Below are 16,362 nucleotides of genomic sequence, written 5' to 3'. Positions count from 1 at the left end.
CTAGCTTTAGGATATGTCAGAATTTTTTGTGCTTCCCTTCTCTGAATTAGATTACAATTTAAATATATTAATTTTGGTACGGTAGAAACTTAGTATCAGAATTGATACCCCAATGATACCTGAATGTTGGCTATATAATGTTCCATCCTCTGTTGAAGGTGGTGATCTTCCATTATCAACTCTCTTAGATTCCTCAGGTAGTGTTTTTCCTGTGTGACTGTAGGCACATGATAATAAAGATATTACCTAGGGCTTTTCAGTGGCCTTATGGTAGAGGCTGGACAGGAAGATCAGGGACTCCAAATACTTCCTCTGTTTTTGAGCTTTCCCAAAACAGAGGTAGTATTTTGAGTCCCTTTCCCACTTTCTTTAAAACACAGGACAGAGAATGTTATTCGTTGCAAAATTTATATTGAAACTTTTTGGAAAATCCTATTGGAGTTTTCATTGGAAAGTAAAGTGACAAGGCTTTTCCTTAAAACTGGCCAGCCATACCTATCAAAAGAGCAAGTGAGGAGGATTATTCAACAAAGGAACTTTAACTACAAAATTGCATGTGTAGTTAATTCTCCCTCAAGCCTGCTCCAGAGGTATCTTCTGGGAAGGCTACCGCATCCTAAGAATACACCTTCAGAATGAGGTCACACTTAACTTAAAACCTAAATTTCCTCAGACACATAGATTATTTATGTGGCAGGCACCAGGATGTTCAGGCCTCATGAAGTTTTTCCAAGTTATGTCATCACTGGGTCTCTGAAAATTAACGTGTTCCTGAAACTGGTCAGAAAATGTGAAGAAAATGTTTGAGAGTCATAGAAACACAAATATTTAAAATGATATAATCTCTTAGACTGACAGATAAAAAACTACTAACAAGTTAGTGTAGGTTAAGATGTGGGATAAAAATAAGTTTGGGGTTTAAATTTTGACATTATATTGGAGGGCAACTTGTCTAAGTGCATCAAAAGCTCTAAAAATCAATTCTTTTGCAGAATCTCACTTTTATTTGTTAGGTTGTATTTTTTTTTTTAAAGTAAAACAGGTAACCAGTGATTACCTACAGAGTTGTTTATTGCAACTTTTAGTTTTACCTAATATCTATTTTTGAACATCAAAGTAGTTCCCAATTTTTAAAACTTAAAAAAATATGGAAAATTCATATGTAGCGTGTCATGTCCTTATTCTACTTATTAAACAGAATTAGAATTACCAAGATGAAGCTTTACCACAAAATATTTTTGTGTAAAAAAGGGCAATGCACAGAGCAATATATTAAGTGCTCTAAAAAATTCCAACAATTTATATGTATTTTTTCTATATACAGAAGTCTACAGAAATGTTTAAAAATGCAATAGTGTTTATCATCTATAAGTGTTAAATTTCAGAAGATTTAATTTTTTCCTTTTTTATTATCCTCCATTTTCTTATATTTTAATTAAATATGACTTATGCAGCTAAAATATCACCAAAACTTGGGAATGTAAATTGATACAGAACAGTATGGAGGTTCCTTAAAAGACTAAAAATAGAACTACCATATGACCCAGCAATCCCACTACTGGGCATATACCCTGAGAAAACCATAATTCAAAAAGAGTCATGTACCACAATGGTCAGTACAGCACTATTTACAGTAGCCAGGACATGGAAGCAACCTAAGTGTCCATCAACAGATGAATGGATAAAGAAGATGTGGCACATATATACAATGGAATATTACTCAGCCATAAAAAGAAATGAAATTGCATTATTTGTAGTGGGGTGGATGGACCTAGAGTCTATCATACAGAGTGAAGTAAGTCAGAAAGAGAAAAACAAATACTGTATGGTAGCTCATATATATGGAATCTAAAAAAAAAAAAAATAGGGCATGAAGAACCTAGGGGCAGGATGGGAATAAAGACACAGACCTACTAGAGAATGGACTTGAGGACACGGGGAGGGGGAAGGGTAAGCTGGGACAAAGTGAGAGAGTGGCATGGACATATATACACTACCAAATGTAAAATAGATAGCTAGTGGGAAGCAGCTGTATAGCACAGGGAGATCAACTCGGTGCTTTGTGACCACCTAGAGGGGTGAGATAGGGAGGGTGGGAGGGAGGGAGATGCAAGAGGAAAGAGATATGCGGACATATGTATATGTATAGCTGATTCACTTTGTTATAAAGTAGAAACTAACACACCATTGTAAAGCAATTATACTCCAATAAAGATGTTAAAAAAAAAGATCACCAAAACTTAAACTACAGAAAATAACAACACTCTGATAGTCTCATAACATGACTTAATATGTGTTTTGTTAGATTCAAGTATACTGTTTCTCAATAATTTCTTAATTGTGGAAAGAAAGAACAAGCACTAGTATAGTGTGAGAAAATGAGTGCATTTACATTTCTGAAAACATTATGAGGCTTAATTTATATTTGTTTAGGCCCCCATGGCTACCTTTTCTAATTCCCTATTAACATTAAAATGTGACATTAGGCCTTTTCTTTGATAGAGTAATAATTACTTTCACGAGGATTCATGTTCTCATGACGTGTGTCTTCTGTACTTAATTATCTGTGTTACTTATAGTTGTGTTTAGGAAACCCATTGAACTTTTATTGATATTTCACAATTACCCAAATAACACAAGCCCGCCTAGCTAGGACCTCTGTCCTCTATCACACTAACTAATAACGATACTCTTCTCACTTGATAGTTTGGGGTTTAGATATATGTCCACAAAAGAATACCATAGTATGAAAACCACTATTTCACCATCCTTTTTGTTTTTCCCCCAGAGGACTTTCATACATTTTAAATATTTGTTTGATCATGGAGATAAAATAAAAGGAGTTGGAAAGTTCATTTACTCCATGCCTTTGATTGTGGAGAATTCTAGGGAACAAGTTCTTGACAGTGTCATAAAGGGTGTGTGCCTATGGTGCTTCCAACCTCCTTTGTTAATATTCAGTCTTTTCATCTGCAGTATATCTTCATGATTGCTCCCATTTCCATAAATACCTTCCTTTTATCTTTTATTCACAATGTTGTAAATAAATGATGAGCAAAGTTTCACTTCTTACAGGGACAGTTGCTACCTTTACAGATCTGAGACCCAAACACATAGAATTTTAGGTAACATCCAATAGGTGGGAAAGATTTGAGAAGAAAGCCTTGAGACCTATTTTGGAAGTATGAGGTTGATGCAAAGTCTCAGTAACTTAAAGTAGGGTGAATAATAGCTGTTTATAGGATTTCCAAGTAGGTTTCTTTAGTCCAGCATCTGTGTTAAATGCACATTAATACGTGGGATGTCGCGGTGAGTTGTCACAATGATGGAGGCACTGTTGGCATTTAATGCCTAGAGGTCAGTAGTGATAAATATACTCCCAGTGAAATAATTGTTGTTTTCAAAATGACAAATTGAAACAAAAACAAATGCAAAACAAAACCTCCTCTAGTAGTTATGAGAGCAGGCTTTGTGTCAGTTAGATTAGTATTTGTGTCTTGACCGTGCCACTTGCTAGTTGGGTGACATTAGTCACTTAACTTTCCAAACAATCTCATATCTGATTTGCAAGATGCCAATAACAGATTTTTGTGAGTATTAAATGAAATACACAAAGTGTTTAATTTAGCATGTGGTACATAGTGAACACTCAATAACTATTACCATTTATAGTATTATTTTATTACCTCCCATAAAAGGAGTCTTTTCAAAATCTAGTAACTTAAAATAACACAGTAAGAAGTCTTACTAAATGGTTATGAAGAGCATATTAAAATATTGACTATATTTAAGCCAAACAATATAAATATTCAATCTATTTTCCAGCCTATCTTTGACACATAAACTGAACTTCAGCTATATTAATCACTTGGTGTTCCATTAATATTCAGTGTTTTCCCTATGTGATCTTCCTTTTGTTTGGAATGCCATCCCCCATCTTCTCAGCTTGGCAATCTCATATACATTTATTAAAATGATTAAAAATTACCTTTTTATGGGAAGCTGCCCTCATACCTGTATCAGTTACTTCTGATTGGTAGTGAAATTACCCAGCAAACCCTGGCTAAGTAATTAAGGGTATTGATTGCATAATGTAACAAAATGTCTAGAGATTAGCAGGATGGGATGCAGGGGCGCCTCAGGGTAGCCCAATGATATGATTGGAATTAATCATTAATCAACAGTGGGGTCCATGTCCATGTCGTAGGTTCAAGAAGGACTGGGAAAGCAAGCATATGGTCTTCCCTGTCTCTATAGTGGGAAGTGGGATTTTCAAAAGTGGTAAAAGTAGCTGTCGGGTAGGCAACTAAAAATATCTTCTGCATGCTCTCTTCTCATCTCAGCCCCTGACCCCGGTTGCCTACAGCAGGAGTTGCTCCATTTTCAGTGCTCCTTCAACATACTAGATACACCTGTATTAGCACCGACTACACATTACTGTAAATATTTATTTTTGTCTACCCCTCAGCAATTTCTGGGTAGAAATCCTGTTGTCTCCGTCATTATGTTCTCAGTGCTTATTTTGGTTCATAGTAAGTGAACATTAGTTAAATTAATAAGTTTAAAGTCTTTTTAAATAGAGAATAAGAAATTGTGATTGAAAAATATATGTAAAAGTCAAAATAGGGACTTGAGATAAGTAAAATTGTAGTCTTTGAAGAGCCCTTAATAGTTAAAAAACAGCAAAAGGAATAGGAGATATTGCATCATCCCTGAAACAGCCAAAGCCTAACCATCTGCTTCATATCTCACTAAGCTTAGAGATGAGAAAAAAGATGTGGAATTTGGTACCCCCTGGGAGATTGGATGAGAATCATACAGGATTTAGAGAATAGAACGTTCAGGGAAATGTCAATAATTTAGGCTATTTCTTTAACATTTAAGAAGGAAACCTGTCAAAATTGTTTCTTTCCTTAAAAATGTTGTATATGAAATAACTCTGTAGAATCATTTCAGTGGGCTTTGGAGAAAGGGAAGGTAAAAAGGAAATAGAGCATTGCTATTGAAATTTCAGAAAAGAAAACAGAATTGCAAAGCATTAGTCTAGTGATAATAAAAACTTGAGTCAACTATGTTGAACGTACCAGTTTTATTCCACTGAAAAAATATATCCTCTGTCTCTTGCTAAATAAAGAACCAGGTTTTCACTATGGGTACTTTTTACTTTTTACCTTTTCTTGGTAAAGAAGCAGTTCCAAACAAGTCTATGCTGAGTGCTTTACAATTTTCCATATCACTGCCTGAGAAAAACAAGGAGCCAGTGTTAAATGATCAAGAAAAAAAAACGAAAACAACTTTCTCCTTGAAAATTAAATGTCAAATTGAATTTGAAATGTTTACAGAGATACTTTTCATTTGTTCATTATGATAGAAATGATAAATGAGCAAAGCTTCTTCCTGGGGATAATGTACTTCTTAAAATTTTCAATTTTGTCTTGGTTTTATATAAGGTGTTCTTGTAAGTAAGAATTGCCATTTGCAGCACCAAAAACACTTGGTGCTTAATAAGACATAGGATGATTGCAAATTGTGTAGCCAATAGAAAGCATACAAATATACAATTAAGTACAATTTTCTCATAATAGAAAGATATCACATTTTTGTACTTTCTCATCTAATGAGAATAAAAACATGTACACACATCCATGTACACCCACACATGCCCACAGTTCCAAATTCATATATTTCCCAGTCAGGGGTGTCATTTATTTGAGCATTTATAGTGATTTTTATAAAATCCTATCATGTGATTCTAGTCATTATTACTAGGCTTAGTCCTGTGCAGATTTATTTTGACTGTCATTCGACATCAAGAAGAAAGGTGTTGGGCTTCCCTGGTGGCGCAGTGGTTGAGAGTCCGCCTGCCGATGCAGGGGACACGGGTTCGTGCCCCGGTCCGGGAAGATCCCACATGCCGCGGAGCGGCTAGGCCCGTGAGCCATGGCCGCTGAGCCTGTGCGTCCGGAGCCTGTGCTTCGCAACGGGAGAGGCCACAACAGTGAGAGGCCCGCGTACTGCAAAAAAAAAAAAAAGAAGAAAGGTGTTTTATTTAAGTAGATAGTGTTGAAACAAACAGAAAGCAACATAGGAGAAAAAAGACCTTTAAATTAATGGTAAAACAGCTGGTAGTTTGCTTGTTTCCTACTAATTTAATCAGACTTACATAAGTGATATCTGGACTGTGAGATGAACTGGGGTCTGATGTTAGTTTCCTATTGGTATTGTAACAGATTGCCACAAACTTGGTTTTACAGCTCCACAAGTTTATTATCTTACAGTTCTGGAGGTCAGAAGCTCTAAGTAGTGTGCACAGGACTGAGTTCTTTTGGAGGCTCTAGGTGAGAATCCACTTCCTTGCCTTTTCCAGCTTCTTGAGACTGCCCACATTCCTTGGCCCATGTCTGCTTCCTCAGATCACTCCAGCTTCTGCTTCTGTGCTCACATCTTCTCTCCTCTCTGACTTGCCCTTATAAGTACACTTGTTTTTTTTTTTAAATTAATTTTCATTGGAGTATAGTTGATTTACACTGTTGTGTTAGTTTCTGCTGTACAGCAAAGTGGATCAGTTATACATATATCCACTCATTTTTAGATTCTTTTCCATATAGGTCATTACAGAGTATTGAGTAGAGCTCCCTGTGCTATAAAGTAGGTTCTTATTAGTTATCTATTTTATATATACTAGTGTGTAAATGTCAATCCCAATCTCCCAATTTATCCCTCCCCCTGTTCCCCCTTGATAACCATAAGTTTGTTTTCTACATCTGTGACTCTATTTCTGTTTTGTAAATAAGTTCATTTATACGATTTTTTTAGATCCCACATGTAAGTGATAGCATATGATATTTGTCTTTCTCTGACTGACTTCACTTAGTGTGACAATCTTTTGGTCCATCCATGTTGCTCCAAATGGCATTATTTCATTCTTTTTATGGCTGAGTAATATTCCATTGCATATATGTACCACATCTTGCTGTTTCATTGAGTTCACTTGTATAATCTAGGATAGTCTCTCCACCTCAAGATTCTTAATCACAGTTGTCATATAGTAAGGTGACACATTCAGAGGCTCTGGAAATTAGGATGTGAACATCCTTGGAGTACCTTTATTCAGCCTACCACCGGGCTCTTATTCAGGAATTTGATTAGCCTCTCTTAATGAGTCTCAGCTTCAGGGATAACAGAGTTCCTGGTGGAGCTGTATGCTAAGTTTATACAAAGAACATGTGTACACATTGTGTGAATGTGTGTGCACATATATATTTAGTAAGAGTAATTATGTTTCTAAATTATCAGTAGCGACTCAGCATGACAATGGGAATTATTAGTTAAAAACCATGTTATCATTGAAATATGGATACTCTTCATTATTAACTGACTCTCTGATATAGGCCTGGGAAGATTTTTAAGGATGGACTTAGCATAAATAAATGATACCATGAATTATAATCTTATTGTATATAATAAGGTTTATTTTTCAATCAACCACAAATTTTGTGAAGGAGATATATTTTCTTGCCAAAATGAAACTACCAGGTGTGACCCTTTTTGACCTACCTTCCCTCTACCAATCTCTCCAAATGTGTATAATCCAAATCTATTTTTGTATTTTTATTAAGCACGGACTTAACATGGTGAGTTTCACTTTATCTTACACTTAAAATAATGATATTCCTAAAGGAATTCTCATTTAAAAAAACTATTGTTAACATATTTGTCTAAGTTACCTTTGTACAACCAGCTATTGTAAAAAGTGTAATTTTCAGTATAGTCTTTAAGAGACTCTGGAGGATAACATAGAATCTCTCTCAAGTTTGATTTTTAGTTTTCATGGATGCTTTAACTTTATATGGTATAATCTTTGCTGTTCAGGGTATTTTATTTTAAGCATGGGGAAACTTAGCTTTATTTTTGTGGTTAAGTAAATAAAGCTATTTATCATTTTGGTAATAAAACAAAAACCACTAGTATTGCTTTGGTTTTTCTTTCCCCTCTCTCTTTCTAAAAGTGATGTATAGTTCTTTATAGAAAATTTGATTTTGATTTTTTTCCATTAAAATCACCTTGTTATGGAAAATGTGAAGTCTAAGACAGAACCCTCTGCCTTCCAGGAGCTCATTACCCAGTAGCTACAATACTAAAGCAAAACATAATAGGATCTTTTTGGTGGTTTGAGTGGAGTGTTGTGGAATCGGTCATGAAGGAAGAAAAAGTTCGTTATGAAAGTTTTCATTAAAGAAGGTAAAACATCTTTGGACTCTAGAGCAGGACTAGAATTTTGTTACATGGAAAAGGGCATTCCAATCAATGGAATAAACACATAAAATAAATACAAATATACAGAAACTGATGTATTTAGGGAAAGTGAATAGAACAGTATGGAGAGCTAAAAATGTATGTTGAATGGTGAAAGGAGAGTAGAAAAAACATTGGAGAGGAGAAGTCCTTTAAACATATTGTAAAGAACAAGTTAAATGGAATTCTGAGAATTTATTATTAATTTACATTTGCATATTTTTCTGGAGTCGGTGAATATAAAGGAAAAAAATTAAGGTGCTTCCTGATTCTTGATAACTAATATAATTTATTTAATTTTACATGAGCTTTATCAAAATTTGAAGTTGAACAAGTAATACATTCTATAGGTCTCTACAAGAATTCTGTTCTCCTGGTAATTCATTGCCTGTTACATGAAAACTATATATATATATTTCTCTCTTAATAATTATGAATGGTATATTATTAACCATCCTATGTTTAAGTTAGCAATGAGATATAGATATAATAAATAAATATTTTTCATATTAACAAAGTTCTGAAAACCTAACTCAGAGCATTTCCCTCATACTTAGCTTGTGCAAGAGGTTGTACCTATTTATTATTTAACTTAACTAGAAGAATAAGACTTGTCAGTAATTCAGCAGTTGAGTGGGTATTACCCTTCTTTTATCTTTAATTTTTAATTAGCTACCGTAGTTCATCATGTATATGTCCTTTAAATGTTCCCATATGGTGCCCTGTTATGCATTCAGTACACAATTTGTTGGTAAACTAATGTTCTCATTAGTATTTAAATAGCAAGTCAACTTTTAAGGGAAGTGACATAATAATATTATAAAATAATTATGATGAAATACTCAAGGAACTAGAGGCTACAGAGTTGTTCAGTAGACCCCTATTGATAAATAATAGTTTTAGTATTTGACTTTGATAGTTCTTGTTTTTTAGAAAGATTGAAATTAGCAGTTCATCATGATGTTAAAATGAGAAAACATAAATTAGCTAATATGTGGCATCTCATGTATATAAAATCTTTCAGCTAAGGCCATTTACATCCAAACTCCAAAAATATTATTATACATCTTTATTAAGATAAGTAATTAGATGTTTTCATTTATGTGTAGCAGGATTATTATACTAAGCTTTTCTCATGCCAGGATGAATCCAAACTCAGTAAACTCTATAGGTTATGGTTGTCCTAATCTTTTTATGTCTTTTGGTTGCAAGAGTCTATTATTATAAAGAGATAGACACAGTACTAGCTTTCTTTTTTTAAGACAAAAAGATAATTATTTTATTTGATAGAGTTACAATTTGCCGATAAGATTTAACAACCATTACCATGAACAACATATCAGTATATCATAGTGATATATCATATAACAATATATCTTATATCAATATATTAATGTATCATAACTTAACAATATATCTTTGAGATATACAGGAAGCAAGTGTCCAAAAGACAAGTAGAAATGGACTATTCCACTTTCATGGTAGAGATTTAAACAGACTTAGTAGTCAAGAGATTAAATAGACAAAAAATATTTAAGGGTATTGAATATGTGATTATATAATGATAACATATAGACTTATATGTTATCATTATATAAGTTATATAAACATATAGACTTTGTACCTAACAAAGGGCAAATATAATTTTACTTCAGTCATGGCATATTCACAAAAAAATGGCCATTATGTTTTATTTTGTTTTTTAACATCTTAATTGAAGTAAAATTGCTTTACAATGGTGTGTTAGTTTCTGCTTTATAAAAAAGTGAATCAGCTATACATATATCACCATATCTCCTCCCTCTTGCATCTCCCTCCCACTCTCCCTATTCCACCCCTCTAGATGGTCACAAAGCACTGAGCTGATCTCCCTGTGGTATGCGGTTGCTTCCCACTAGTTATCTGTTTTACATTTGGTAGTGTATGTATGTTTATGTCACTCTCTCACTTTGTTCTATCTTACCCTTCCCCATCCCTGTGTCCTCAAGTCCATTCTCTACGTCTGTATCTTTATTCCTATCCTACCCCTAGGTTCTTCATAACAATTTTTTTTTTTTAGATTCCATATATATGTGTTAGCATATGGTATTTGTATTTCTCTTTCTTACTTACTTAACTGTATGACAGACTTTAGGTCCATCCACCTCACTACAAATGACTCAATTTCGTTTCTTTTTTATGTCTGAGTATTATTCCATTGCATATATATGTCACAGCTTCTTTATCCATTCATCTGTCGATGGACACTTAGGTGGCTTCCATGTCCTGGCTATTGTAAATAGAGATGCAATGCATTGTGGTATGTGGCTCTTTTGGACTTATGGTTTTCTCAGGGTATATGCCCAGTAGTGGAATTGCTGGGTCCTATGGTAGTTCTATTTTTAGTTTTTTAATGAAACTCCATACTGTTCTCCATAGTGGCTGTACCAATTCACATTCCCACCAACAGCGCAAGAGGGTTCCCTTTACTGCACACCCTCTCCAGCATTTGCTGTTTGTAGCTTTCTTTGATAGTGGCCATTCTGACTGGTGTGAGGTGATACCTCATTGTAATTTTGATTTGCATTTTTCTAATGATTAGTGATGTTGAGCATCCTTTTATGTGTTTGTTGGCAATCTGTATATCTTCTTTGGAGAAATGTCTATTTAAGTCTTCTGCCCATTTTTGGATTGGGTTGTTTGCTTTTTTGATATTGAGCTGCTTGTAAATTTTGGAGATTAATCCTTGGTCAGTTGCTTCATTTGCAAATATTTTCTCCCGTTCTGAGGGTTGTCTTTTCGTCTGGTTTATGGTTTCCTTTGCTGTGCAAAAGCTTTTAAGTTTCATTAGGTCCCATTTGTTTATTTTTGTTTTTATTTCCATTTCTCTAAGAGGTGAGTCAAAAAGGATCTTGCTGTGATTTATGTCATAGAGTGTTCTGCCTATGTTTTCCTCTAAGAGTTTTATAGTGTCTGGCATTACATTTAGGTCTTAAACCCAATTGGAGTTTATTTTTATGTATGGTGTTAGGGAGTGTTCTAATTTCATTCTTTTACAGGTAGCTGTCCAGTTTTCCCAGCACCACTTATTGAAGAGTCTGTCCTTTCTCCACTGTACATTCCTGCTTCCTTTATCAAAGATAAGGTGACCATAAGTGCATGGGTTTATCTCTGGGCTTTCTATTCTGTTCCATTGATCTATATTTCTTTTTCTGTGCCAGTACCATACAGTCTTGATTACTGTAGCTTTGTAGTATAGTCTGAAGTCCAGGAGCCTGATTCCTCAATCTCCATTTTCATTTCTCAAGATTGCTTTGGCTATTCGGGGTCTTTTGTGTTTCCATACACATTTTGAAATTTTTTGTTCTAGTTCTTTGAAAAATGCCATTGGTAGTTTGATAGGGATTACATTGAATCTGTAGATTGCTTTGGGTGGTATAATCACTTTCACAATGTTGATTCTTCCAATCCAAGAACATGGTATATCTCTCCATCTGTTGGTATCATCTTTAAATTCTTTCATCAGTGTCTTAGAGTTTTCTGCATACAGGTCCTTTGTCTCCCTTGGTAGGTTTATTCCTAGGTATTTTATTCTTTTTGTTGCAATGGTAAATGGGAGTGTTTCCTTAATTTCTCTTTCAGATTTTTCATCATTAGTGTATAGGAATGCAAGAGATTTCTGTGCATTAATTTTGTATCTTGCTACTTTACCAAATTCATTAATTAGCTCTAGTAGTTTTCTGGTAGCATCTTTAGAATTCTCTTTGTATAGTATCATGTCATGTGCAAACAGTGACAGCTTTACTTCTTCTTTTCCATTTGGATTCCTTTTATTTCTTTTTCTTCTCTGATTGCTGTGGCTAAAACTTCAAAAACTATGTTGAATAATAGTCGTGAAAATGGACATCCTTGTCTTGTTCTTGATCTTAGTGGAAATGGTTTCAGTTTTTCACCATTGAGAACGATGTTGGCTGTGGGTTTGTCATATATGGCCTTTATTATGTTGAGGTAAGTTCCCTCTATGCCTACTTTCTGGAGAGTTTTTATCATAAATGGGTGTTGAATTTTGTCAAAAGCTTTCTCTGCATCTATTGAGATGATCATATGGTTTTTTCTCCTTCAGTTTGTTAATATAGTTTATCACATTGATTGATTTGCGTAAAGTGATGAATGCTTGCATTCCTGGGACAAACCCCACTTGATCATGGTGTATGATCCTTTTAATGTGCTGTTGGATTCTCTTTGCTAGTATTTTGTTGAGGATTTTTGCATCTATGTTCATCAGTGATATTGGCCTGTAATTTTCTTTCTTTGTGACATCTTTGGTTTTGGTATCAGGGTGATGGTGCCTCATAGAATCAGTTTGGGAGTTTTCCTTCCTCTGCTATATTTTGGAAGACTTTGAGAAGGATAGGTGTTAGCTCTTCTCTAAATGTTTGATAGAATTCGCCTGTGAAGCCATCTGGTCCTGGGCTTTTGTTTGTTGGCAGATTTTTAATCACAGTCTTAATTTCAGTGCTTGTGATTGGTCTGTTTATATTTTCTCTTTATTCTGGTTCAGTCTTGGAAGGTTGTGCTTTTCTAAGGATTTGTTCATTTTTCCCAAGTTTTCCATTTTATTGGCATGTAGTTGCTTGTAGTAATCTCTCATGATCCTTTGTATTTCTACAGTGTCACTTGTTACTTCTCCTTTTTCATTTCTAATTCTATTGATTTGAGTCTTCTCCCTTTTTTTCTTAGTGAGTCTGGTTAATGGTTTTTCAATTTTGTTTATGTTTTCAAAGAACCAGCTTATAGCTTTAATGATCTTTGATACTGTGTTATTCATTTATTTTTCATTTCTTTTTGATCTGATCTCTTTCCTTCTGCTAACTTTGGAGTTTTTTGTTCTTCCTTCTCTAATTGCTTTAGGTGTAAGCTTAGGTATTTTATTTGAGATGTTTCTTGTTTCTTGAGGTAGGATTGTATTGCTATAAACTTCCCTCTTAAAACTGCTTTTGCTGCATCCCATAGGTTTGGGGTTGTCGAGTTTTCATTGTCATTTTTTTTCTAGGTATTTTTAAATTTTCTCTTTGATTTCCTTTGTGATCTCTTCATTATTTTGTAGCATATTGTTTAGCCTCCATGTGTTTGTACTTTTTACAGATTTTTTCCTGTAATTGATATCTAGTCTCATAGCGCTGTGGTCAGAAAAGATACTTGATATGATTTCAATATTCTTAAATTTAGCAAGGCCTGATTTGTGACCCAAGATATGTTCTATCCTGGAGATTGTTCCATGAGCACTTGAGAAGAAAGTGTATTCTGTTGTTTTTGGATGGAATATCCTATAAATATCAATTAAGTGCATTTTGTTCAATGTATCATTTAAAGCTTGTGCTTCCTTATTTATTTTCATTTTGGATGTTCTGTCCATTGGTGAGAGTGGGGTGTTAAAGTCTTGTACTATAATTGTGTTACTGTCGACTTCCTCTTTTATGGTTGTTAGCATTTGCCTTATGTATTGCAGTGCTCCTATGTTGGGTGCATAAATATTTACAATTGTTATATCTTCTTCTTGGATTGATCTCTTGATCATTATGTAGTATCCTTCTTTGTCTCTTGTAATAGTCTTTATTTTAAAATCTATTTTGTCTGATATGAGAATTGCTACTCCAGCTTTCTTTGGATTTCCATTTGTATGGAATATCTTTTTCCATCCCCTCACTTTCAGTCTGTATGTGTCCCTACGTCTGAAGTAGACAGCATATATACGGGTCTTCTTTTTGTATCCATTTAGCCAGTCTATGTATTTTGGTTGGGCATTTAATTCATTTACATTTAAGGTAGTTATCGATATGTATGTCCCTATTACCATTTTCTTAATTGTTTTTGGTTTGTTATTGTAGCTCTTTTCCTTCTCTTGTGTTTCATTCCTAGAGAAGTTCCTTTAGCATTTTTTGTAAAGCTGGTTTTGTAAAGCTGGTTAAGAATTCTCTTAGCTTTTTCTTGTCTGTAAAGGTTTTAATTTCTCCATCAAATCTGAAAGAGATCCTTGCTGGGTAGAGTAATCCTGGTTGTAGTATTTTCCCTTTCATCACTTTAAATATGTCCTGCCACTACCTTCTGGCTTGCAGAGTTTCTGCTGAAATATCAGCTGTTAACCTTATGGGGATTCCTTTGTATGTTTTTTTTTTTTTTTCTTGCTGCTTTTAATATTTTCCTTTTTATTTAATTTTTGATAGTTTGATTACTATGTGTCTGGTGTGTTTCTCCTTGGATTCATCCTGTATGGGACTCTCTGTGATTCCTGGACTTGTTGGACTATATCCTTTCCCATATTAGGGAAGTTTTCAAATAAAATGTCTTCAAATATTTTCTCAGTCCCTTTCTTTTGCTCTTCTTTTTCTGCAACCCCTATAATTCGAATGTTGGTGCATTCAGTGTTGTCCCAGAGGTCTGTGAGACTGTCCTCAATTCTTTTCATTCTTTTTTCTTTATTCTGCTCTGCAGTAGTTATTTCCACTATTTTATCATCCAGGTCACTTATCCGTTTTTCTGCCTCAGTTATTCTGCTATTGATTCCTTCTAGAGAATTTTTAATTTCATTTATTGTGTTGTTCGTCATTGTTTGTTTGTTCTTTAGTTCTTCTAGGTCCTTGTTAAACTTTTTTTTTCTCTCCATTGTATTTCCAGGTTTTTGGATCATCTTTACTATCATTACTCTGAATTCTTTTTCAGTTAGACTGTGTATTTCCTCTTTATTTGTTTGGTCTGCTGGGTCTTTACCTTGCTCCTTCATCTGCAGTGTGTTTCTCTGTCTTCTCATTTCACTTCACTTACTGTATTTGGTATTTCCTTTTCGCAGGCTGCAGGTTCATAGTTCCCTTTGCTTTTGGTGTCTGCCTCCAGTGGCTAAGGGTGTTTCAGTGGGTTGTGTAGGCTTCCTGGTGGAGTGGACTGGTACCTGTGTTCTGGTGGATGAGGCTGAATCTTGTCTTTCTGGTGGGCAGGACTGTGCCTGGTGGTGTGTTTTGGGGTTTCTGTGACCTTATTATGATTTTAGGCAGGCTGTATGCTATGGGTGGGGTTGTGTTCCTGTCTTTCTAGTTGTTTGGCATAGAGTGTCCAGCACTGTAGCTTGCTGGTCATTGAGTGGATCTGAGTCTTAGCATTGAGATGCAGATCTCTGGGACAGCTTTTGCTGTTTGATATAATGTGGAGCCGGGAGGTCTCTGGTGGATCCATGTCCTGACCTTGGCTCTCCCACCTCAGAGACACAGGTGTGACACCTGCCTGGAGCACGAAGACCCTGTTCAGCTGCATGGCTCAAAAGAAAAGGGAGAAAAAAGAAAGAAAAAAAGAAAGAAAGAAAAGAAAGTTATTAAAATAAAAATAAATAAAATTATTGAAAAATTTAAAAATTAAGTAATAAAAAAAAAGAAAGAAAGAAGAGAGCAACCGAACCAAAAAACAAATCCACCAATGATAGCAAGCGCTAAAAACTATACTAAAAACAAAAAACAAAAATACAGACAGAACCCGAGGACAAATGGTAAAAGCAAAGCTATACAGACAAAATCACACAAAGAAGCATACACATACACACTCACAAAAAGAGAAAAAGGAAAAAAAAATATATGTATATATTAAAAGAAAAGGAAGAGAGCAACCAAATCAATAAACAAATTTACCAATAATCATAAAGTCTAAATACTAAACTAAGATAAACATAAAACCAGAAACAAATTAGATGAAGAAAGCAAACCCCATGTCTACTGTTGCTCCCAAAGTCCAGTGCCTCAATTTTGGGATGATTCGTTGTCTATTCAGGTATTCCAGAGATGCAGGCAGGGTACATCAAGTTGATTATGGAGATTTAATCCTCTGCTCCTGAGGCTGCTGGCAGAGATTTCGCTTCTTTGTTCACGCAGCTCCTGGGCTTCAGCTTTGGATTTGTCCCCGCCTCTGCGTGTAGGTTGCCTGAGGGCGTCTGTTCTTCGCTCAGACAGGACGGGTTAAAGGAGCAGCTGATTCGGAGGCTCTGGCTCACTCAGGCTGGGGGAGGGAGGGGTACGGATGCAGGGCGAGCCTGCAGCGGCAGAGGCC

At 35.0% G+C, this 16,362-nt stretch overlaps 1 protein-coding gene across 1 annotated transcript in view; it reads left to right on the top strand.

Annotated features, from left to right (window-relative positions):
- The window catches only part of LRP1B (LDL receptor related protein 1B), a 1,787,379-nt gene that overhangs the window by 324,741 nt on the left and 1,446,276 nt on the right, over positions 1-16,362 (top strand). The gene's annotated exons all lie outside the window — the stretch shown is intronic.

This window comes from Neophocaena asiaeorientalis, unplaced genomic scaffold (genome assembly GCF_003031525.2).
Source record: "Neophocaena asiaeorientalis asiaeorientalis breed wild unplaced genomic scaffold, Neophocaena_asiaeorientalis_V1.1 scaffold11, whole genome shotgun sequence".
Lineage (NCBI taxonomy): Eukaryota > Metazoa > Chordata > Mammalia > Artiodactyla > Phocoenidae > Neophocaena > Neophocaena asiaeorientalis.
This window is presented reverse-complemented; position numbering and strand designations above follow the sequence as displayed.